At 37.9% G+C, this 24,611-nt stretch overlaps 1 protein-coding gene across 6 annotated transcripts in view; it reads left to right on the forward strand.

Annotated features, from left to right (window-relative positions):
- Nucleotides 1–24,611, forward strand: part of CYSLTR1 (cysteinyl leukotriene receptor 1) — a 676,208-nt gene that overhangs the window by 614,794 nt on the left and 36,803 nt on the right. The window contains exon 1 of one of the 6 annotated variants that reach the window (XM_078688523.1): nt 12,341–12,358. The exons of the other annotated variants lie outside the window; for them this stretch is intronic. The gene's annotated coding sequence lies outside the window, so the exon portion shown is untranslated. Of the gene's footprint in view, nt 1–12,340; nt 12,359–24,611 lie in introns of those variants that run through there. 6 annotated transcript variants of the gene reach the window in all.

A 24,611-nucleotide genomic window follows, 5' to 3' on the forward strand; every position in this document is an offset into this window, starting at 1 on the left:
TAATAATTGTGAGTGATTAGATGTAGGGTAGCTCTGAGAAGAGCTTTTGGGTTTATGGTACATTTTGGTACTTATAAGTAGGTACCAATGCACATTTTTAAATTCAGAGTGAAAACTCTGTTGCCCTCATCTGAGAAGTGAACTCCATCTCCTCTGTAGATATCTTGCATGTAGTAACGCAAGTTATTGTTGTACAGGGAGCCCATTCCATGGTCTCTCATGTAAGCTGAAACAGATTTGTTTACATGCTTCCTCGACTTCTCAATTTGTGGACAAAATTGGTTTGACCACCTCCATTTCTGTCTTTGGCATATATTTGAATATACCAAGGCAGTCTGAGGAAAAAGTGCCATTAATTGCTCAAAGGTGTCCTTTAAAAGCATTTCCAGACCTACACCAGTCAAAGTGCCCAAGTCATTACCTCCACAGTGCACAATTAACAGGTCAGGTTTGGGCAAATGCATAAAGGTTTTCACCAATGGTATCAATTGGTGACATTTTAATCCTCTGTGGCCAAACCACTTAATTTCCACATCTTGTAAATTGAGGTTAGGTAAATTCCTGCTTTCAACGTACCTTTGAGCCCAGTGAATATAACTATGACCAACAATCCAGACAGAAAACATGGTGAGAGAAGGTTCTCCTGCAGTCAGATGAAGTGTGGCAATGAAATGGCAGTTGAAAAAATGTGAGTTTGAAATGAAAAAAACTGTGGAGTTTCTGTGTTCATGAAGTAGTAACAGTGATTGGTGGATTTTGATTGATGAAAACAGAAAGTTAGGGTGTAGAGATGTGTTCTTTGAAAGATGTATTTTGAGTGGTCAATAAAAAATCATTAAATGAAAGAAAGCACTGGATATGCAGGTGCACTGAGAGTTCAGAGTTCAATTGCAACATTGTTGTGTGAATTTGCAAACACCAGAGTTTCTCCAAGAGGTGGTTGCTATGGAAAATAGGCAGAAAGGGCAGAGGGGGAAGGGTTTTCATTTGAAAAAAAGTGAGGGAAGAGTTTTGATTGGGTGACATGAGAAATATGTGTGAAGAATTACACCATTTCTGTGCTTTTCATAGCTGCAGACTCTGGAGTGCATACCTTTTGCTCTGCTGAAGACAAATTGGTGTGTTTCTGAGACTGTTTTCAAACTCAAAGTATTTGCTAAGGTGAGAAAATATTTCTTTACTTTAGATAGAGAATAGTGTGCTTTAAGGAGAAAATTATGATTTATGTGGCGCAAATTGCTTGTAAATATGCTCTCACATGTGCATGGAAAATTTAGATTTTGAATGTTTGTGTTAAATAGCTATGTTAAAAGTGACCAAACCATGCTGGGAAGGCAATCAAAAAACGCTTTCATGTGTTTTAATGACATTTTAAGTCATTTTCTGATGTGCAGTGTTTAGAAATTATGATTTTAAAATCGTTTTTGGGGAAAAGGAATTGTTTATAAAATCATGACAAGGACATAATGGTGTATGGTTCTTTATAAGGCAATTGACTGTTCCTGATGTTATTTTTCTCATTTTAGTGTAAGACCTTTCTCTGTGGCGCAAATTGCTTGTAAATATGCTCTTACATGTGCATGAAAATTTTAATTATCAATGTTTGTGTTACATAGCCATGATAAAAATGAATCAACAATGCAGGAAAACCAATCAAAAAATGCTTTAATGTGTTTCAATGACATTTTAAGTCATTTTCTCATGTGCAGTTTTTTGAAATTATGATTTGAAAATCGTTTTTGGGAAAAAGGAATTGTTTTTAAATGCATGAGAAGGACATAATGGTGTATGGTTTTTTATAAGGCAATTGACTGTCCCTGATGTTATTTTTGCCATTTTAATGTCAGACCTTTCTTTGTGGCGCAAATTGCTTGTAAATATGCTCCCACCTGTACATGGAAAATTTTGATTTTGAATGTTTATGTTACATAGCCATGTTAAAAGTGACCCTACCATGCAGGAAAGCCAATCAAAAAACGCTTTTATGTGTCTTAAGGACAATTTAAGTAAGGTTATGGATACATTTATGATGACTGGTGCAATGAAGTAGAAATCACTTACTTCATTGGTAGGCATTTACAATAAAATGTTCTCCTCTGTTTTGTTCATCAAGCGTAACTTTAATCTGCAATCCTGAGTAGGCCTCACCTTAAACAAACCTCTGGATAGGCCACATATTATTGTCATCCTGATTTAATCATTTATAATGCTAGGGATAGATTTATGATAGGTGTATACCTCTTTTGTGCCACTTAGAAAACATTCTCCATGGGGAAATGACTTAAAATGTCATTAAGACACATGAATGTTTTTTTTTTTTAAACGTTTGCAAATTTTTTGGGTCACTTTCAACATGGCTATGTGTCTGCAACAGTCAAAATCTAAATTTGCAATGTACAGGTGGGAGCATATTTACAAGGAATGTGCTTCATGGGGAAACGTTTGCAATTTTTTTGGGTCACTTTCAACATGGCTATGTGTCTGAAACAGTGAAAATCTAAATTTGCAATGCACAGGTGGGAGCATATTTACAAGGAATGTGCTTCATGGGGAAAGGTCTTATAATGTAATATGGGAAAAATGACATTAGAGATACTGAAATGCTTTATAGAGAAGCATACACCATTATGTAATTGTCATAATTTTGCAAACCATTACTTTTCCCCAAAAACGATTTTCAAATTATATTTTGAAAACACTGCACATGTGGAAATTACTTAAAATGTCATGTACATATGGTGGTTCATCTGTAACAAGATAAGAAGCTTAGGGATACATTTATGATGACTGGTGCAATAAAGTGGACATTACTTACTTCATTGGTAGGCCTTTACATGTATTATCTCCTCTGTATTCTTCATCAAGCGTAACTTTGATCTGCAACCCTGAGTAGGCCTCACCTTAAACAAAGCTCTGCATAGGCCACACCTTATCGTCATCCTGAATTAATCATTTAAAATGCTAGGGACAGATTTATGATAGGTGTATGCATCTTTTGCGCCACTGTGCGTCACTTTTGTGACGCAGTGGCGGTGCAAAAGATTTGCTATGAGGCGAGAAAATTACAAATTGATGCATTTAGGCAGATGTGTCATGGTGTAAAAAAAACGTGCCACATGAAACCGATGCAGCAGTGGATGTGCCAGTCATTTTGCGCCGCTGTTCCGCCACCCATGGTGTGCTGTATTTACAATGCGGCGCAGCATGGGGCAAAAATGGCACAGATGCGTGACGTATCTGTGCTGTAAAGGTGGCGCATTGCTGGAGTTGTATCGTAAGTGCGATGCAGCTCCAGCAAGGCTCAGGGGTGCCCCATCTATACAATGCTGCGTCAAGACCTATGCAAGCTTCAAGCAGGCGCAGGGTTTTGAAGCAGCTTTCTCCTATCTGATTGTAAATGCGGCACACCATGGGTGGTAAAACAGTGGTGCACATTAACTGGTGCATGCCTGGGGATCTGCCATTTAATATAAATCTGCACTTTAACATTTGAGTATGTGCAGGGAACACAGAGTCGTTGAGGCTTATCCAAGGTTAAGAACAGATGAGTCCTGTTCAGTGAAAAATTAGACATAGGCTTCACCTGCTCAGCATCGCTGGACATGGTTAAATAATAGCTGCAAAATGTTACTCTTGTTAAATAATTTTACTATTATAATCTGTGAGATTTGTCTCTTACTCTGCAACATCTCATTGTTGTTATCTTTCTTTAAAGATAAAGACAACCTCAACATGAGCGACAATCTGCAATCAGTTGATTTTGACCTCATCATTGAACTTGTAATTGAAACATCAGTGGATGTTGATCCATTGGATGATTTAAATCCTGAGGATGAAGAAGAGCGTGATGAGGATGCAGATTTGTCTGAATTATATGATATCGGATGGGAAGCTGACTTGCTTCAGCCTTTGGAATTATAAACATTTATTTTTAAAATTTATAATCAATAAAAAGTAAAAAGGTAAACCGTTTAATTTAAAAATAAAAACACCTTCAAAAACAGGTTATGTGTAGTGTTTTCAATAAAATATTAAAATATGCTCATAAAATTAGATCAGATTCACATATAAAATAGCATAGGTAACATAAATATAAATGTCATTTCTTTTCTGGTATTTCTGTATTGTAAAAATGGCAATGACTAAAAAATCTTCAAAATAAAATGTCAAGTAGTGTGTTATATTTTTGATCACTATTAATGATTTACTGTTTGATAATAATGTTTAATAACATTTTTTAGTATCTTTTTCCTCAGATTCAACTGCAGATCATTTCAAGATGCCTACAAAAATAAGAGAGATGAAGGCTGCAAAACGTCAAAGACAGCAGGAGAAAAAAAAAATGCAGCAGTCCTCTAACAAAAAGATTTCTCAAGCCATGAAGAAAGCACCGGGTAAGAGCTCTAAATATTTCATAAGAAATATTTGTAATAAAAAAAATATTAGTACAGAAAATGTTTCAATCCATAAAATGACAAGTAAATCAAATGGAAAGAAAAGGACAAATGAAAATGTTACTGCTAGAGCAAGAGATAAATCTGTGCATGATAGTAGAAGGAAACAACAGTTTACGGAGATTCGTAAACGAATGTTCCGTAACAGGATAATTGGCAATTTGTTAAAAAATATTAGGAAAGGTCAACAGAAATTAGTTTTTTATAGGAGAAAAAAAAAAGTTGAGAAAGTTATTGATCAGGCTTTTGAAATTAAACGTAAGTTATTTATTTTGATAATCAATAGAATTAGGAAGCTAAACAAGGCAATTTTTGATTTCAAAAGAAATAGTAGATGGAAGAGAATAGTTAATCGTAGTAATTTTTGTGAAGTTTTTTCTGGAGAATGGATACATAGTTCAAGCTGTGAGGCATTTTTTAATGAAGAGAGTTATTTCCAGGATAATGATTTGGTGCATGCAGTTGACATCAGTGGTCGTGCTTATGAAGTGAAAGATGGTTGTCCAGTTGAAAAAGAAAAACTTGTGACAACAGAGGCAGAAGAGTTGTTAGGTAATGAGGTTTTAGGAAGACGTGCTAAGGGTCCTGTGTACACCTGGAAGTGTAGTAGTATTTGCAGTGTGCGACAGGATTCCATCAATTTGCTTTGTGATTTTGTACGGACATTTAACAAGAAAAGTTTGAAGCAGAAAATAAGGTTGTTGCAAGAATTAGATCCTTGCAGAGTGAGAGAAGTGACAGGTTTGCATGGTCATTCACTGGCTTGTCTTTCCAGGAGAGTATGCCAGAGTGTTTTTCATCATTTCAGGATGCTAGCAGTGCATCATAACAAAGTGAGGAAGTTAGTTAGACTGTTGTATTATGCTAAGAGTCCAGCAATTATGCTGAAACAATTATGCGCTGCTCTTTTGCATGGTTCTGAAATAGATGTGAAGAATATATGTGAAGAAATTGAGTTTTGTTACTTTGGAAGTAAAGAGGAGAATGTTGAAATTGAGCAAGAAGTAGAGGGTCATTTGGAAGATAGTGTACAGGTTTCCAGTACAGATAATTTCCAGAGGGAAATTGCGACGTTTGACATGAAATCAAGTGAGAGGCCTAATTTCACTTGTGTGTGTTGTAGACGCACTTATTATAAGAATCAGACTAAGTTAGTGGATTTATATGCAAAAAGTGAAAGGGAAAATAATAGTGAATGGAAGGATTTTGCAACATACTTGATGGTAGAAAATTGTTTTGATTTGGGATTGGATCAACGTGTGTGTACTTATTGTTGTAACAAATTAAAACAAAACCAGATGCCTGCTAGAGCAGTTCATAATAATCTGGAATTGGTTGAGATTCCTTCTGAATTGAAGGATTTAAATACTTATGAATCTATTTTGATTCAAAGTATCCATCCCTTTCAGGCTATTGTAAGAATGGAGCCAAAGACAGGGAAATTGCCTCCATCAGATTTACAGAGAGGATTAAAGGGAAGAGTTGTTTATTTGCCTCTAGATTTGAAGAAAAACATTAACACAATTGGAGTAGAAAAAGTGGAAGAGGAACCTCTGGTTATCTTAGTTAATGGGGTTCCGACAAAGAATAAGAAAATATGGCAAGATTTAGTAGATGTTAGGAAAGTTAAAAAGGCAACATTGTATTTGAAAAAAAATAATAAATACTATAAGAATGTATATGTTGCAGAAGAGGAAGTAAGTGAGGAAGAGGATAGCGATTTGTGTGCTGGTCAAATTGAGAAAGTAGAACCCTCTACTAGTGAGGAAATATATGAACATTATAGTGTTCATCCTTTGCATTCAAAGGAAGTCATGGGGAATGCTATTGAGTTGTTTCAAATGAAACAAGCCAAAGGGAGTCCCATTAGTGTTTGGGAGGAAAGTTTGGAAGCTCGGTGTTTCCCACAGCTTTTTCCAACAGGTCAGGGAGGAAGATATGATGAGCGACCTCATCAAATTCCTGCTTCTGAATACCGGACTTTGCGATTGTATGCAGGAGATGCTAGGTTTCGACAATGCATTCCTTATTTGTTTCATCTCCTGTTTGAAAGCGATCTGTCTGGACTGTCATATGCAGTGAACCACATCTTGAAAAGTGGTATACACATGCAAAACATCTCAGCAAGTGATTTTATGGATAAAGTGAATGTCCAAGATAGTATTTTGGAATCTCACCTGATTAATCTCATGGCGTGTCAGCGTGGTACTAATGAGTACTGGTACCGTCGTCATGGTGATTTAAAATGTATGCTGAGGAACTTAGGTACTCCCACATGGTTCCTCACTCTGAGCTGTGCCGAGTATGGCTGGGAAGACTTACTTCAATTTCTACGAGAGGCAAATGCTAACGTAGAAAACATCGAATTCAAGACACCCGGAGAACTGTGCTCTTTGGATCCAGTCAATGTATGTAGGTACTTCAATCATAGATTTGAAGCTATGATGTCTTTCATCATGAATAAGAAGAATCCACCTCTTGGAGAGGTGTTGGATTTCTTCTGGAGAAAGGAGTACCAAGCAAGAGGAGCTCCTCATATACATATGTTGCTGTGGATCAAGGATGCACCTAAATTTGGAACGGATCCAGAAGACTCAGTGATGAGTTTCATCCAACAGTATTCTACGTGTGCTGTTCCAAACGCAAAGGAGAAGAAAAGCCTAAGAGAAAAAGTTCTGCGTTTCCAAAGCCATCGATGTGGAAAGTACTGCCGTCGTAAATTCCGAAACAAAGACAAGTTCTACACCAAATGTCGTTTCGGCTTCCCACGACCGGTGATTTCTAAAGGAAGAGTAAACAGTTTGATGTCTTCGCTGCGACATAATGTGATGAAGAAATCACCTAAAAACACTTACAATTTGAAGAGGAACGAAGAGTCCAAGTATATCAACGACTACAACCCGGTGATTTTGTCCATGTGGAATGCTAACATGGATATACAGTTTGTGGCTGATAACTGTATGGCTGTGGCTCGGTATGTGACGTCGTATATCACCAAAAAAGAGAAGACAGAATTGAAGGATATGTGGGAGGACATTTCCCATGAAAAGAGCCTCAGCAAGAAGTTGTACAGTTTCAGTCTGAAGATGTTGTCGCATCGAGAAATCGGAGCGTACGAATGTTCTGACCGGTTGTCTTCAGCAAGTCTCTATGCCAAGTCCAGGAGTATCGTTTGGGCGAGTCTTGGTCTTGCTGCAACGCGTAATCGAGTTCTCAAACCTGTGCGGGAAATTGAGTATTTGGCGGAAAAGGAGCCAAACAGTACCGACATTTTGAAGACAAACATGTTGGATACATATTATCCAAATCGAAGCAGTCACCTAGAGAATGTTTGTCTGTATGAGGTTCTGCAAAATTACATGTTCAAGAGGAACATCAAAGAAGATACTGAGAAAGGAGTGTATGCTGTAATAGGAAGTGAGGGATGTCTGGTCAAGCAAAGAAAATGCCACTTGATAAACCATCGAAAATTGAGTGGCGAATCTCCTGAAAAAAAGGAGTTTTTCTATTTAGCACTTTTGCAACTTTTCAAGCCTTGGCGTGCAGAAGAGGAACTGCTTGGAGATTTCCTCTGTTACGAAGACTCTTTCAATGCCGCCAAGGAGACCATAGAATGTCCTGCTTTTCCCAAATATGTAGAAATGTTGAATGCGGAAATTGAGCAGGAAGCAACGATTGCAGCCGAGATTGCCAGAGACAGTTCTCAGGACAGTCAGAGTTCTGCTTCATTGAGTCAGGATCCACTAGGAGGACCTCTTATTGAAAATGAAGCTGCCACTGCTATGAATGAGGTGGAAAGAGCCATGGCACATGCTCAAGAGGATGCGGTTAACTTAGAAGAGTTGGAAAGGCAACTCAACGTTGAGCAGAGGAAAATATATGACGAAGTTACCATGCAAATTGATCATGGATTAAGTCATGATAAGAAAGAGTGCTCATGTACGTCGTTGAAGCCTGTCCGACTGTACGTTAGTGGAGAAGCGGGAACTGGAAAAAGTTTCCTCATTAAAGCAATTTCATGCTATTTGCAGGAAAGGACAGAGTCATCACTGTCTTGTGTTGTCACTGCTCCAACTGGACTGGCAGCACATAATATTAAAGGGATTACTTTACATCGTTTACTGATGCTGCCAGTGGAGCATGACAACAAATTAGAATATCACAAGCTATCTGGAGATGCTTGTTTTGAAGTTTCAAGAATCTTGAGGAAAATGAAACTTCTTATCATTGACGAAGTAAGCATGGTTTCCAATGTCATGCTTGCCTTTGTGCATTTGAGGATGCAAGAAGTTCTCAAAACAGAGTATGATGTGTTATTCGGTGGCAAACACATCATTGTTTTTGGAGATCTTCTGCAGCTGACACCAGTGAAAGGGCAACCTGTGTTCAAAATGCTCACGCATGAAGATACCAGGAAGTGCCTAGGCAGCATTGGCAACGTCAATATATGGTTAAACTTCAATTATGCTGAACTGCATGAAAATATGCGTCAGGCAAAGGATGAAGTTTACAAGACTATTCTACAAGATGTTAGAATTGGAAAAGTGACCGAGCATGGGAAAGAAGCTTTACATGCACGATTACTGACAAATTTATATCCAGAACAAGATGTTGTGCCTGAGAATATTTTTCAGAAAATTACTGATAAGAAATCTGGAATATGTTTGATGCCAACTCTTGCAGAATGTGCAAAATTTAACAACAAAATGTTGCATTTAGAAAAGCAAGAGATTGTGAAAGTGGAAGCTATTGATAGAGTAGAGCATATGGGATCAACAATTATTTTGTCTGAGAATCTGAAAACAAAATTGGATTCATTAGAGAAGAGTATATCTAAAACTGCAGGTTTTGAAAAGACTCTGAATGTGTGCTTGAACTGCCGTATAATTTTAAGAAGGAATTTACATGTTGAAAGAGGTCTGGTAAATGGATCAATGGGTAATGTTGTTGATTTTGTGAAATACAGAAATAGAGATGGAATTGAATTTTTAAAAATTAAATTTGATGGCATTGAGGAAGTACAGCTAATTGCTCGTTGTTCTGCTAGATTTTTGCTTGTAAAAGACTTATATGTTCGCCGTAAGCAGTTCCCTGTTTGCTTGGCATATGCGGTGACAATTCATAAATCGCAAGGTTTAAGTGTAGACACTGCATTGGTGAATATTGGCAGTTCTGTGTTCAAGGAGGGTATGGCATATGTGGCATTGTCACGAGTTAGAACTTTATCGGGATTGTACTTGATTGACTGTGATGTCAGAAACATTTGTGCAGATCTAGATTGTGTTAAGGAATACAATAGGTTAAGAAGAGAGTATGCGCCACATTTGCCTCAGTTTCCTTTGTTTGAGAAACGTCTGGTAGGCCGGAAACGAAGAAATGAGAACAATACTGGAGAGGTTGTAGCAAAAAGACAAAAAGTGAATGAACCTAAAATTACAAGCAGAAACAAAGAGGATTCTGTTGAAGATGTTGTTGGTTTTCAGTTTGAAAACAGTTCTGGTGTCAACTGCTATGCTAATGTAGTAATTAATGTTTTGTTTTCTCTAAAAAATGTAAAAGAAGAGATTGTGGTCAATTCTGATCAAAGATTTTGCAGTTTGTTAAATTCTGTGTTAGAGAAATGTACCACTGATAGAAGAAACATAGAAAGTGTGTCTGAAATTAGAAATCTGTTAGATAGATGTTCAGGCCAAACACAATTCTCTCAAAATATTCAGCAAGATTGTCAGGAGTTTTTAATGTATATGCTTCATGTATTACATGCTGAAGGTGTAGATGTAGATCAGCTGTTTGGGCTTTCTTATCAATGGCAGCATGACTGCGAGAACTGTATGGTATCAAGTACTACTAGTGTAGACTCAGAAAGATTTGTATATTTAACTTTGCCAGACAGTAAATCAGTCTCCTTTAATAAGCTAGTAAAAGGAGCTAATCACAACATGGAGTGTAGCCAATGTAAATCTGAAATGATGTCCACATTATTTATACGAACATATGGCCAGTACATCATTTTAATGTTCCAACGATGTAGGCCTGATGGAACAAAATTGACAACTTTAATAAAAAAATTTGTAGCTTCGCAGTTGTCAATATCAGGAAGGACTTTTGTAACTACAGCAATTATATATCATGACGGCCCTTCAATATCATCAGGACATTACACAGCTTATTTAAAGTCTAGAAATGGCTGGTCATTCTGTAATGATTCTGTTGTAATTTTCAAAAAAAATTGCCGTATGACCTTAAAAACTCTTACCTGGTGTTTTTAAAACCAAAATTTTAGGAAAATATTCTCGGGATATGATCTGTGGAATTTCAAGAAGTTCTAATGGCTCCTACACAATTTGGCCTTGAGGATAAGTGTAGTTCAGAGACATAACTTCTAATCATAGGATTGGACATCATGGACATGTATGTGCAGTTTAAATGAGTTCAGAAAAACTGTTTCTTTTCATAAGCTAATTAAAGCAGCCAATCAAAACATGGAGTAGAGGGAATGTAAGTCTGCAATGCTGTATACTGTTTTACATTACTTTGTGATTAAAAGTGATGTAGAGAATTAAATAATTGTAGTACTCATAGAGGTAGTGTAAGTCTGCTTCATATTAAGCAGTATCAGTGTCATACGAAATGTAGAACATGACTGAGCAAGAAGGGGAAGATATTACTATTCCAGGATTGTGAAAATGATCTTCAACATTTTAATTCTGAAAGTTGCGGGAATACCAAATGATGGGATTGGCTAACAAGAAATCCAAGAGTTATACATGGCTCTGACAAAATTTGGCCTTGTGGAATCTTGTGGTAGAGAGCAAGAAGTCATTTATTGTATGTAACATGTTTTTAAAAACGATGGAGATTTTCTTTCAGAAACTGGTGGGCTGAAAGTAATAACAGCACAAAAGAGTATAAGCTATTCATAGGACATCCTTGGACGTCATGGAAAGTAAGTTAACTTTAAGGAGTTCTGATTTTTGATTTCTGATCTTGTATGGGTTTTTTAAACACAATCATTTTGATTGTGTTTTTTTTTCCCCGCTGTTACATGATGAATACCTTCAAGTCACTGTTTTTAGTGAATTTTGATACATTCTGAGAACAGCAAAAATAAACCATTTAACATGTATAATTAATTCTGTAATGTTTCCATTTATGATGTATATGTAGAACTGTGTAGAAGGCATGGAGAAGGTGAGGCTTCTGTAAGTGTCAAAGTTGTTGCATGCAGTGCTGCACTTCTGCGTATTCTTTGATATGCTAGACTACATCTGCACAATGAGATACCTAAGCAAAGGAAACAGAAGTGATGTGATTGTGAAATGAGCAAAATAAATTGCATGTATTTCAATTACATCACCTGTGTTTCCTATCATTACGAATCACATTGTGCAGATCAAGTTTAGGTCTGTCCAGGGAAACATAGGAGGTTTGGACTTTGTTGAACATTGCAGTGGACATGACTCACTTCATTGGTAGACCTTCACATGTATTATGTCTTCTATTCTCTTCAACAACTCGAAATTTCATCTGCAACCCTGAGTAGGCCTCACCTGAAACAAAACTCTGGATAGTAGACATCTTATTGGCATCCTGAAGCAATTATTTTAAATTTTAGTGTCTTGCGACACTTTTCTGAGACAACAGCAATGCAAAAGATGCACCATGTTTTAAGATAGGTCTCACTTCATCTCCATCAAGATAGTGTTACTTTAAAATGTATATCTTTAGGACTGTGTAGCTTCTGTAAGTGTCAAAGTTATTGAAAAACTGTTTGTCCTTCAATCTTTGCCCTTGTCTTTTGTAATTTTTCAATACATGTTTTTATATTTTTCAAATGTTTGTTCTCTCTTTCACAGATTGAAAGTATAAAAATAAAAAGTGAGGAATTTAACGACAATTATAAGGTAAGTATTTTGTACTCTTTTCGTTACATTTCTATCACATTGAACTACTATTAGTTCCACTGCTTCATTTCTTTAATCCTCAGTTTCCTGCCTTTGCTACTTCCCTCATTCCTTTCTCTATTACCTACTTACTCAACTCCTTCCACTTTTTTTCTCAGTCCCTCTCTTCTCATAGTTCCTCACTCTTGTTCACTCACTCCGTCTCTATTACTCTTAGTGTCTTAGACTGATCACTGTATCACTATTTGTTCATAATGCTTTCTCTGTGTAGTTGAAGCACACTAAGGGTCATATTATGAATGCAGCCAATAAAATTATTGCTCTTTTTATTGGCAGAAAACTGGTGCAAAAGCGGCTTTAGCGGCAGTTTTCTGCCGCAAAAGCAGCTTTAGCGACACATTTCTGCCTATAAAAGCTGCAAAACTTTTATTGCCTATGTTGATAATATGCCCCTATGTTATTTACATTAGGGCTATATTGTCCAGTATAACAATCAAAATTGCTCTCCAAAGACACCAGGCAAAGCAGACGCTCCCTCAAACAGATCACCAAGCGCAATTTACCCTACTTACAATCTAGCCTGTTCTCTGTCGAGACTTTAGCAATCTTTAGAGCACAAGATAAGATTTTTTTACATGGAAGAGCCATACGTATTGCAATTCTACTTAAGAAACAAGCATTGGCATAGACAATAGGTCTTGCCTTTGGGACCTTATACGTGTTTAGCCATGCAACAGTTGATGTTGCTGCACCAAGGATATTATGCTGCATAACTAAAGACTTAGAAGGTCCAAAAGTCGATACCTATTGGCTATGCCAATGCTTGTTTTTCTTTCAATTCGTTATCTATTTTGTTTTTCACAATTATACCATCTTCTGTCTGTTCTTTGGTAAATAGATCTATTAAATAGTATCTCTTCTTTACTCCCTATAGCTGTCTTTCTTGAAACATCACTCTCTGTTTACTTTCCTTATACTTACTCTTTTTTTTTAAAAAGTTTTTTTTTTGGTTAGCTCCCGGTACGCGTACCGGGAAGCTAAACCGGAAGCGAACCAAAAGAAATAGAGCTTGCCAGAGTGCTAAACATTCTAGCAATTTTTTTGGAAAGGGAAGGTAGTTCTGAAAAGAACTTTTTTTTTTATATTTTTGTTGTTTTATATTTTTTTTGTATTTTTTGAACATTTTTTGTTTTTTTTTGTATTTTTTGAACGATTTTATATTTTTTTTGGGTTTTTTTGGGGGGGGGGAACAACAAAAAACAGGCGTTGAAAAGGGCTCAACAGGAGCAAAAAAAAATTACTGGGGGCGGTTAGGGCAATTATGATTGTCATAAGCCAGGTTGATGGCATTAATACTCATGTTACCACATGATATCAACGCACCACAGTGCATACAAGTATGTTTCATGTGCCCAAAATTCTCTTGGATGTTTGGCACAGTTTCCCGTGCCTCTGCTGGTGTCAATGATATTGACGATGTTGACCTGGCCACAGGAGTTGCTGTTGGGTTTTGTTCCATATCCCGTATTTCCGCCCGGCTGTAATTAAGTGGATGCTTCCTGGTCATGTGCCGATGCATGGTATAGTTCCCATAGCTATACTTTTTATCAGTCCCTCTTGATAATTTCTCTTTGCAGATGAGGCAGGTCACATACCTCGCATTCACTTTCTTTTGCCCTGGAGGGATTGAATAAAACTGCCAGATGAAACTGGCTTTCCTATGGGAAACCCGGGGCACCTCTTCCAAGAACTGTGGTTCTTCTCTCTCCTCTTCCTCTAGGTCTTCCTCTTCCTCCTCTGTGTTGGTGATCACCTGGGGAGGTGGTCCTCTCTTCCCATGAGGAGGTGGAGGTGGTGGTGGGGGTGCACCAGCTGAAGCAAGTACTGAAGTCATTTCTCAAGTATTAATAAAGGTCTTCCTCTCACAATGATGAAAGTCAGAGTGAGGAAAGAAGGAGGGGTTTTCATCATTTGGAAAAAACAATACTTCTCAACCAATGAAAAGTGTTATTTTTAGGTCACCTGACCTAGCCTTCCATAATTATGAAACTAAAAGTGAAATGAACCAATGAAAAGCTTTATTAACAAGTCACATGACTCTAACTTTCATGTTACGCGCTGCGGAACGCTCCCCGGTTAGCTTCCGGTTCGCTGCGCTTCGCGCCTCGGTCCGCGCCCGGGGACACTTCCGGGTGCGCTAACGCAGTACGTCACAAGACGCATTTCGCGGCAACGCGATACGTCGCGCTTTCGCGCCGCGGATCGCTTCCGGGGAGTTGCGTTTCGCGCCTCGGTCCGCGCCCCGGGGCACTTCCGGGTGCGCTAACGCCGTACGTCATAAGACGCATTACGCGGCAACGCGATACCGTAACTATGTTGATTTGTTACCGGTTCGCGGACCGGATCGCGGAATCGAATTGAGCTAACGGGAAGCTTCCCGGTTCGCGGACCGGGAGCGAAACAAAAAAAATATTAAAAAAAAATTATTAATAAACATATAAAATATATTTTTGGATTTAAAGAAGAATACATTTTACAGCTATAGATATTAGCTTTTAAAAAACCAATGAAATTCACTGAAAAAACCATAGGTTATAGACCATATATAGTTAGGAATTAGCATTTACAAAACCTTGAAAATTCACTGAAAAAACCATAGGTTATAGACCATATATAGTTAGGAATTAGCATTTAAAAAACCTTATTTTACTCACACAAAACCATTGAAATTCCATATATAGTTAGTTGCACTAACTATATATCGCGCACCCGTAATCCACTGCTGATGATGTCACATATTACATCATTCATGACATGGTCAGTGACATCACTGATGACATCACTGATGACATCTCAAATGACATCACTGATGACAACATCCAGTGATTATGTGTTTCTGTAAAGTTTAAATATGTTTTACATATTGAAGAATGAGTGGATGTATAAGTGTCTGAATGAAGGTTTTAGTAGGTGCGTGATTGACTGTATGAGTGAGTGATTAAATGCGTCTTACTAAATGCACGGGTTAGTGACTAAACTGTCTGAAAGTGTGCATCAGCATGTCTGTTGTTGTGCAAGCTGCTGCATGTGTTGATCAGTAGCTATATAAGTAGCTATATGGGTTATTGATTGGTTGCACAAGTATTTGTATGGGAGACTGAGTGTGTGTATGACTGGCTGGGAGGTGTGTGACTCTGTGCAGATCAATGTGTACTTGTATCAGTGATTCTATAAGAGAGTAAGTATGTGTTAGTATATGTTTTAAAATGTAAGGTACTCTATGTTTAACTGTGTAGATTAGAAAATGGAACTGTGATTGATTCTTTACAGGACTGACTAGGTGTGTGAGTAACTCCATGGATGAGTGGCAGAGTGTGAGTGTCTGTATAGGTGTATGAGTGCATATGATAGTGTTGTAAAGATGAGTGATTGTATGTATGAATGATTGTATGGGTGAATGAGTGAATGTGTGTGTAGACGTAGGAATCAGTGAGTGGGTATGTAGTAACTAGTATTGGTGTGTCAATGGTTTCAAAAATTATACTCTGTATTTAACACTGGGTGTAACAGAGGTTATATTAAAGTGTGAGGAGATGCATTGTATTGTCACATTAATGATATCATCATTGATGTGACCATTGATGTCAAATGAGATATCATCAGTGATGTCATTTGAGATGTCATCAGTGATGTCATCAGTGATGTCACTGACCATGTCATGAATGATGTAATATGTGACATCATCAGCAGTGGATTACGGGTGCGCGATATATAGTTAGTGCAACTAACTATATATGGAATTTCAATGGTTTTGTGTGAGTAAAATAAGGTTTTTTAAATGCTAATTCCTAACTATATATGGTCTATAACCTATGGTTTTTTCAGTGAATATATATATATATATAGTCACCGAAAAAACCATAGGTTTCACACCAGTTATAGCTGGAAGTTTTACTCGCATAAAACCATTGAAATTCCCACGTTACAGTTAGTTGGACTCACTATAACTTGCGCGTGCAATGCACTGCTGATGACGTCACATATTACATCACTCATGACATGGTCAGTGACATCACTCATGACATCACTGATGACACCATCCAGTGAATGTCTGTCTTTCTGAAAAATAAATATGTTTTATATATGTATATGTAAAAGTTGATGGAAGAATAAATGTTTAAATAAGTGTCTAAATGGATGGGTTTTTTTTTTAAATTGATGGGTTAACTGGCTTATTAAGTGTATCTTAGTGAATACATATATTAGTGAGTAATGTTTAAATATTTAAATATATGTATTAGTGTTTCACTTTGTGTATAAGTGGCTGCATGGGTTGGTGAGTAGCTACATGTGTAGGTATATGGATTATTATATGTTTTTTTTAGTTTCAGTATGAGTGTCTGTATGGTTTGGTGGGGGTATTACTTAGCACATACATGCATGAATGACTGACTGTTTGTATGTGTTTTGAAGACAGCATATGTGCAGGACTGTATGGGTGGATGAGTGTGTATATGTGTGTGTTAGTGAGTGAATGACTGTCTCACTAGTGTCTTTATCAGTAACTACATATGTTTTAATGTAGTATATGTCAATATTGATGTATATAAGTGAGTATATGTGAGAGTAAGAGATTGTAAGAGGTCCTGTTTAAATAAGTATGTGTTTCTCAAATTTATTGTTTAAGAGAGTAAGTATGTGTAAGTTTCCTTAGCAGCAAGGTGATAGTGTGTGTATAGCTGTATATGCAAATAAATGGATGTTCAATAGTTTATTTGTATGTGTGAGAGTATCTTTTGGATGACTGTCGGTGTGTAACAGAATGTATAGGTGTATCACTACATATGATGAGTTAGTATATGTATGAGTGACTATATATAACTGTTGGTGAATGAGTGGATGTGTACATAGATGGTGGAATTATTGAATTGGTTGTTGTAACTGGTATGGGTATCTCCATTTTTTTGAACATTTTAGTTTCTATTATTGAATATGTGTTTCAAGGGTTACATTACAGTGAAAGGAGGTCCGTCAGTCTGTCACAAGGATGGTGTCATGAGTGATGTCATGAGTGATGTCACTGACCATGTCATGAGTGATGTAATATGTGACGTCATCAGCAGTGCATTGCACGCGCAAGTTATAGTGAGTCCAACTAACTATAACGTGGGAATTTCAATGGTTTTATGCTAGTAAAACTTCCAGCTAACTATAACTGGTGTGAAACCTATGTTTTTTTCAGTGAATTTAATAGGTTTTTTTAATGCTAATTCCGAACTATAACTGATGTGAAACCTATGGTTTTTTCAGTGAATTTCAATCGTTTTTTAATAGCAAATCTCTATAGGTATGAAAAGTAATATTTTTCATAACGAATTTTATATTGTATAAATATGTAATTAATTTTTTTTTTTGAAAAAAAATAATTTTTTATATTTTTTGTCCGGAGCGCTCCCGGGGCGCGTACCGGTGAACGCACGGGTAAGCGCAATGTTACGGCGCGCCCCGGGGCGCGTACCGGGGAGCGTCCCGTTAGCGCTATTCCCGCGAACGAAAACAACATCGTGACGTTTCGTGCAGTCGCATGATGCGTCATATGACGCACTGCGTAAGCGCACCCGGAAGCACGCAATCGAATACGATCGCGCAGTGTCTCGACACGCTTACGCCACGCGCCCCGGGGCGCGTAGCGTAAGCGCGTAGGGTCATGTGATCTGAAAGTAACACTTTTCATTGGTGCAAATCAGTTTTGGTTTCCAAATGATTAAAGCCTGGATCATGTGACTTGAAAATAACACTTTTCATTGGTTCAGAACAGTTTTGTTTTCCAAATAATGAAAGCCCCACCTTTTTTCCTTATTCTGACTTTGTCCTTTTACTGAGGAAGACCTGTTTGGAGTTTTATCTGTACTCTTTACTTGTATAACATGGCTACAGTAGCAGCAACAGCTGGAGCATCTGCCCCACCACCACCACCACCACCACCATCTAAAAGACCACGAGAAGATTATATTGGTGGTCAAGAGGAAGAGGAGGAGGATGATGAAGAGTAGGCACAAACAAGGCAGTACTTGCCTGAGGATAAACAGCCCAACAAACCGAAAGAACACTTTGTATGGGAGTTCTATAAAATCCCAAGGGGTTTTAAGAAAGTCAACGCGGCAAAGGTAACTTGCTTGATTTGTGGTGCTGAACTGTCTAGGGGGAACCCTAACAAAAAGTATTCCTTCGGGAATCATACCATGATTCGCCACATGATGCGTTTGCATCCAAATAATTATTCTAATGCAGAGTTAAGGGACCTCTGCAGTAAACTACCCCCATCAACCTCTAGACCCTCAACATCAAAACAACCCACTCCATCGGGTTTGGGGGCAAGAGACACATTGGCTACTATCCAACCTAAGTTTGCCAATTACAAAATGTAATGCAAATTTTGTAACAAGACACTTTGCTATGGTGAGCAAAGCATCGAACTTATTATGGTTGCTGGTGATAACCATAAGTGTACAAAAAAAACTAATTTTTCCTGGTTTTTTTATGCTCCAGTTGAGCCATTTACAATTCCCTGTTTTTTGTTTCTCCCCATAAAAAATACAAAAAAAATATAAAAGTGTTCAGAAAAGCCTAAAAAAGTACAAAATGTTAAAAATAACATAAAAAAATATAAAACAACAAAAAGAAGAAAAAAACAGTTCTTTTTAGAACTACCTCCAATTTATAAAAAAATGCTACATTTTTAAAAAACTCTGTCATTCTTTTTTTTCCATGGTACGCTCCCCGGTACGCTCCCCGGTGCGCGTACCGGGCGCTCACCCCGCGAAAATCGAAAAAAAATAAAAAAAATGTTTTCACCCGCGGGACCCTTTTATGGCCCCCACATCAAACCTAGGGGGTCAGGGGGGGACTACCCTGCCCCCTTTTAGTTATTTCCCCCTTTGTTTTTACCACCTCTTGTGTCTCAATCCTACCGAGACACAAGATGGCGGCCGCTCAGGACTGTTTCGAATGTTTACAGACACCCGAGCGCCAATCAGCTTTCCGTGCGCAAGTCGCGCGGCGTGCCCGGTGCGCTCCCCGGTACGCGTACCGGGGCGCGCTTATAGATATATACATTTTTTTTAACCTAAATTACTCAAAATCCTCTGGAGCACATATCTTGAGACATAGCAAAGGCACATCGGGCTACCAGTCCCTACAATTTTGCCAAGTTTGGTGAAAATCCATTCAGCCCTTCGAGCTAAAAGTGCGACCGACCGCCCTATGGAAATTAACATGGGGAAAACACGTTTTGGGACCCCCCTTTTATCTCGGCCCCCGCTTGCCGAATCCCCCCCCCAAACTTTCAGGGAAGGACCGGAGCGTCGCGAGGCAACGTTGCTGAATAATTCAGGCAGATTCCTCAACCGGCGCCAAAGTTATTCCCAATAGAATGTTGCGATTTCCCTATGGAAATCAATCCTAACTAGAACTACCTACTGGCGACCGCCAGTAGGTAATATATATACATATATATATAATTTATGCAGATGCTCTGGATGTAATATACTATTACTGTTTTTTAGTGTGGGGAGAGGCCAAAGCTCATTAAAGGAAAAGTCTTAAATAAATCATCATGCCCCACTTCTCCCTTTGCAATGGTAATACATAGCATATCACACTCTGTGTCTCTACATATATGCTATTCATCTAAAACCAGATGCAAGGAGTTACATTTGTGCAAAAAGGTAAATTCTTATTGAAGAGACCTTGTGACTATTAGTAGAGTGGTTTCCCTAAGTATTATAACTGTTACTTGCAGTCTTAAGGAATTGAAATTTGATTTAATCGTGTCAGTTTTGAGGTCCTGTGGTAATACACTTGATTTTGACCATTGCACTGTAATAATAAATGTGTGAATGTGCTTTAATTATGGCAGTTGCTCTAATTAAAGTGCTATTGGGCCACATTTATGTTCATCGGCATAGCATGAATATTATATAGGCAGATGTACACAGTATAATTTGCTATTTATTGCCATTGGTGAGTGTGGGTAGGGGTCATGACTCAGGAGAAGTGAAGCCTCAAGTGTGTCTTGCAGCCATTTTCTTCCCTGACAATTTCACTTTGGTAATACATGTTTGAAGCAATGTGTATTAATACAGTTGATTCAAACAAAAAATGTTTTATTGTGATACTTTTCCTTTCACTTGTGTATCATAAATATGTTATCAATACCAATGGAATGGGTATTATGACTACCACACAACAACTGCTAGTATCAAATCATGTATTTCGTGATGCAAACTGCAAAATTGTTTGAAGTGCTATAATTTACTGAACAGAAGACAATATTATGATAATGTTCAATTACTGATGGGGGGTGAGGGGTGGCCTGCTTTTGTTTTCTTGGCTACCTATATATCTGTCTATGGGTTTCCCCAAATAAGTTATCAAAAGGCTCCAGGTTGTCCAAACTGCAACAGCAAGGATCCTACATAAGGTCCCAAATTTTGCCTCAGCAAAAGTGCTCTAGCTTCATTCCACTGGCTCCCCATTGAGGCTAGGATTACATTTAAAATGCTCTGGGCCTAATTTAGATCTTGGTGGATGGGAATACTCCATCACAAATGTGACGGAGATCCCGTCTGTAGTATTACGACACCTTTATATCCTATGGAGATCGTAATATGGCAGATGGGATATTCCTCATGTTTGTGATGGAGTATTCCATCTACTGAGATCTAAATAAGGCACTCTGTCTGGCACATAGAGGGCTTAACACCAAAGAACCTGCAATGACAAGGGCAGTCTTGCACCTCTACTCTCCCAGTAGGGCTCTAAGATCCTCTACAGGTCATTTCTTGAAGCTACCTACAATTCACAAGGCCAAGTGGGGTGGTCGGTCCCTTTTATATCTCATATCCAAAATTTGGAACACTCACCCCATAGAATTAAGTTGTCTAAACCACGAAACACAGTTCATTAAAATGCTAGAAGCATGGCTTTATTGACATTAAACTAAACCTGTGTTCCTCCTGATGTTCCAAAGCAACGCTATGTCTTAGCCAACGCTGGAAAGCCTACAGATAGCCACAGCATTTTAGAAATCCACATACCACAGCAGCTTCAATTCACTGTTTCATTTAACAGCACTTCATCTTTCACACAGCATGGGTAAAGAAGTGAATGTTCTTTTATTATGGCAGTTGCTCTAAATAAGGTGCTATTGGGCTAAATAATATTTTTTATGCAACACCGGGCAAATGTGGTGCCATCCATAATAGGATGTATGACATTACAATGCATGGTTTTACCACGCATGCCTTTACATCGCAGTTTTTACAACGCATGCTGTTACAATGCATAGCGTTAAGGGGTGCTGGATAGTGAATAGTTTAATTTAATATTCCAACTCCAGTCCCCGTGGATAGTAGCGAAGGTGTTGGATAGTAAATTAAATCTATTCCCTATCCTAGAGCGCCCCCCAGCGCTATGCGTTGTAATAACATGCGTTGTAATAGTTGTGTCATAAAGGCACTGCATGGTAAAAGTTGCGTTGTAAAGGATGTTCCCCTCCATAATATACTATCAAATATCTTCCACTGGAAAAATATTCTTTCATGATTTTAATGAATAGACATCACTGTAGTTTAAAATCCCTTAGAGAATTTCAAATATCTGAGTACATGTTTGATAATTAATTTGCACATTTTCTTCGGAAAAGGAGGTACACTCTGGGTTGATAATCATAACAGCATCATCTAGGACACATTGTTTCTGTAAGATAATGAAAATGATATTCTACTGCTGGGGACAGGAAATCATAATTGTAAGAAAGACAGAAAATAAAGAAACATTTCAAGTTTATTGTGTTGGTTCTTGAAGTGTGAATTACATCCTTTAATAAACATACATTTTAGAGTAGGCACCTATACTCAGATTACAGTGATATAAAAGAAGAAACTCAAATGTGTTTCTAGTCATGCTAAGGGAAATGTCTCATAAAATACTTTGAGTTTTTCCAAGATCAGCTTTTTTATTCAACTGTTCATCACTATTCAACCGCAAATGGAAGTGGAATCAATATGGAAAAAAATGAAGGTTATGTTTATTAACAAGAGAATAAGTGGAAATCACAAACACTATTTACAGGGCCAGCCTCTAGAAAACTAAAGGGTTATACATACCTTGGGGTACTATTTGAGGCAAAAGGCTCATTTCAAACTCAAACACAGGAGCCATCCCAAAAAGGCAATGCATTAATATTAGCCTTCCATGCCCTATACAGATCGTTGGTAGGATTAAACCTGGCACCCATATTAAAGATCATTTCAGCCAAGTTTCTTCCAACTTTGCCATATGGTGGTGAAGCCCATCGTGGCTGGGCTGCAGCCCTGTTAGACACAGTAACTTCAAAAACCTATTGATATATTTTTTATCTACCTAGAAAATCATCTCCAGCCCAAATATGTCTGGAATTTGGGTTAACAAAATAAACTAGTGTAAGACAAGGTGCACACATTAGATGCTGCTGAAAGCATCATTTGATAATCTCTTAAATAAAGTCTTATGGGCAGAAATAGTGAATGGACCAGTCACACTGGCAAGCCTTTATTTAGATTCGGCTGTACAAGCCTTAGGATACAAGCACTTTAGGCCCTTACAATGGCCTTTCTGCCCCTGAATAAATATATTAACAGTATCATGAAGAAGATGTCAATTGTCAAGGGCATGCTGGCCTTTGCAAGCAGATCACATGCTTGGATGGTCTAAAGCAACCTCAAAACCTTAGGTACCCCAGCAATACCTTGAGCCTGGACCTCTGTGTTCTTAAAACGAAAATGTGTGACCTACCACTTTGGACATCTGCCCTCACACATGCATAGTCTAGCATGGCTCCGGCAACCAGAATGAAACCTCAGCCATCTATCCATGCCTATCAAAAAACTTGTTCTTCATCTAGTTTGTATTGCCCGAACTTTGAAAGTATAGGAGAGAGCTTTCAATCAATGTGGCATCCGCTCTTGCAGACCAGACAAACAGCTCTTGCTTGTCTGTATCATATGGATATGAGTTTCAATTGCCGCAATATATATATATATATATATATATATAAATATATATATATATATATATATATATATACACGCACACACAAACACTCCCTCACACAGAAGGAGTAATGAATACTCACCGGGGAGGAGCTGATAATGATACAAAAAGGAAGTGTTTGGAAAGCCTGCCGCTTGTCAGTAACCCCCAAGAAGAAGAAGGAACTCCGAAACGCGTCGGGGATAATTATATGCGGAAAGGGAAAATGCTGGTTTCCTAAATAAAGATTCCTGTTGGAATGAGCTCTTGTGGAGTGGCGTCCTCAATCGATGGGCAACAAGGAGGTATATATATATATATATATATATATATATATATATATATATATATATATATACACACACAAACACTCCCTCACACAGAAGGAGTAATGAATATCGCACTCGCAGGATCTTATATGTGTCCCAAAAACTTCTTTATTGCTTAATCCATGAAAAAAAAGAAAACCAAAGGGTTTATCAAATGTCAAACTTGTAAAGTCTGCCAACTCGCCAAAAATACAACTATATATATATCAAGGAGCTGGGATTCTAATCAAGATTTATACCTTATCCGTTCTTCAGAATCCCAGGATAGGTCGACTGGACCTGTTTGTCTGCTAAGAAGTGTAGAGGGGAGGTTTCCAAACTCATAATTAAAACAGCTTTGTAAATCAGTAATCAAATCCAATATTAAGAACCACCGACTATGAACTGAAGTTTAAGAAGTTATTACAAAACCAAGAATAATTGGACATACAGACACCTCAGCAAGAGGTTCAAAAGGTAAACTGCCACTAATACAAACATAATCCTACAAAGGAGTCTCAGACAACTCAGAATAAAAAGCAAAGTAAATTCAAGAAACATCAGGCACCCAATAACAGTCCCTACTTGAAGTCTGGGCTGCATTTACAAAAAGAAAAGGAAAAGGTTAATCTGTCCCTACACTAACTCTAAGGTGACATCCCTACTTAACAATACCCTTCAGGCAAGAGTAAAGGTGTCAGCCGTGAAGACTTCCTCAGAAGTACATTCACGTTTTTTAGGTAAGTAGCCTAAACTATTGAGCTCATTGTAAGATGCTCCTTCCTACACCCCACTCTGCCCTACGTTCCCTCAAATGCTATCTAGGATTGCCTACATCCTGCTCTGGCAACCTCCTAACAAAATCTGCTCTC

This window comes from Lissotriton helveticus, chromosome 4_1 (genome assembly GCF_964261635.1).
Source record: "Lissotriton helveticus chromosome 4_1, aLisHel1.1, whole genome shotgun sequence".
NCBI classification, from domain to species: Eukaryota; Metazoa; Chordata; class Amphibia; order Caudata; family Salamandridae; genus Lissotriton; species Lissotriton helveticus.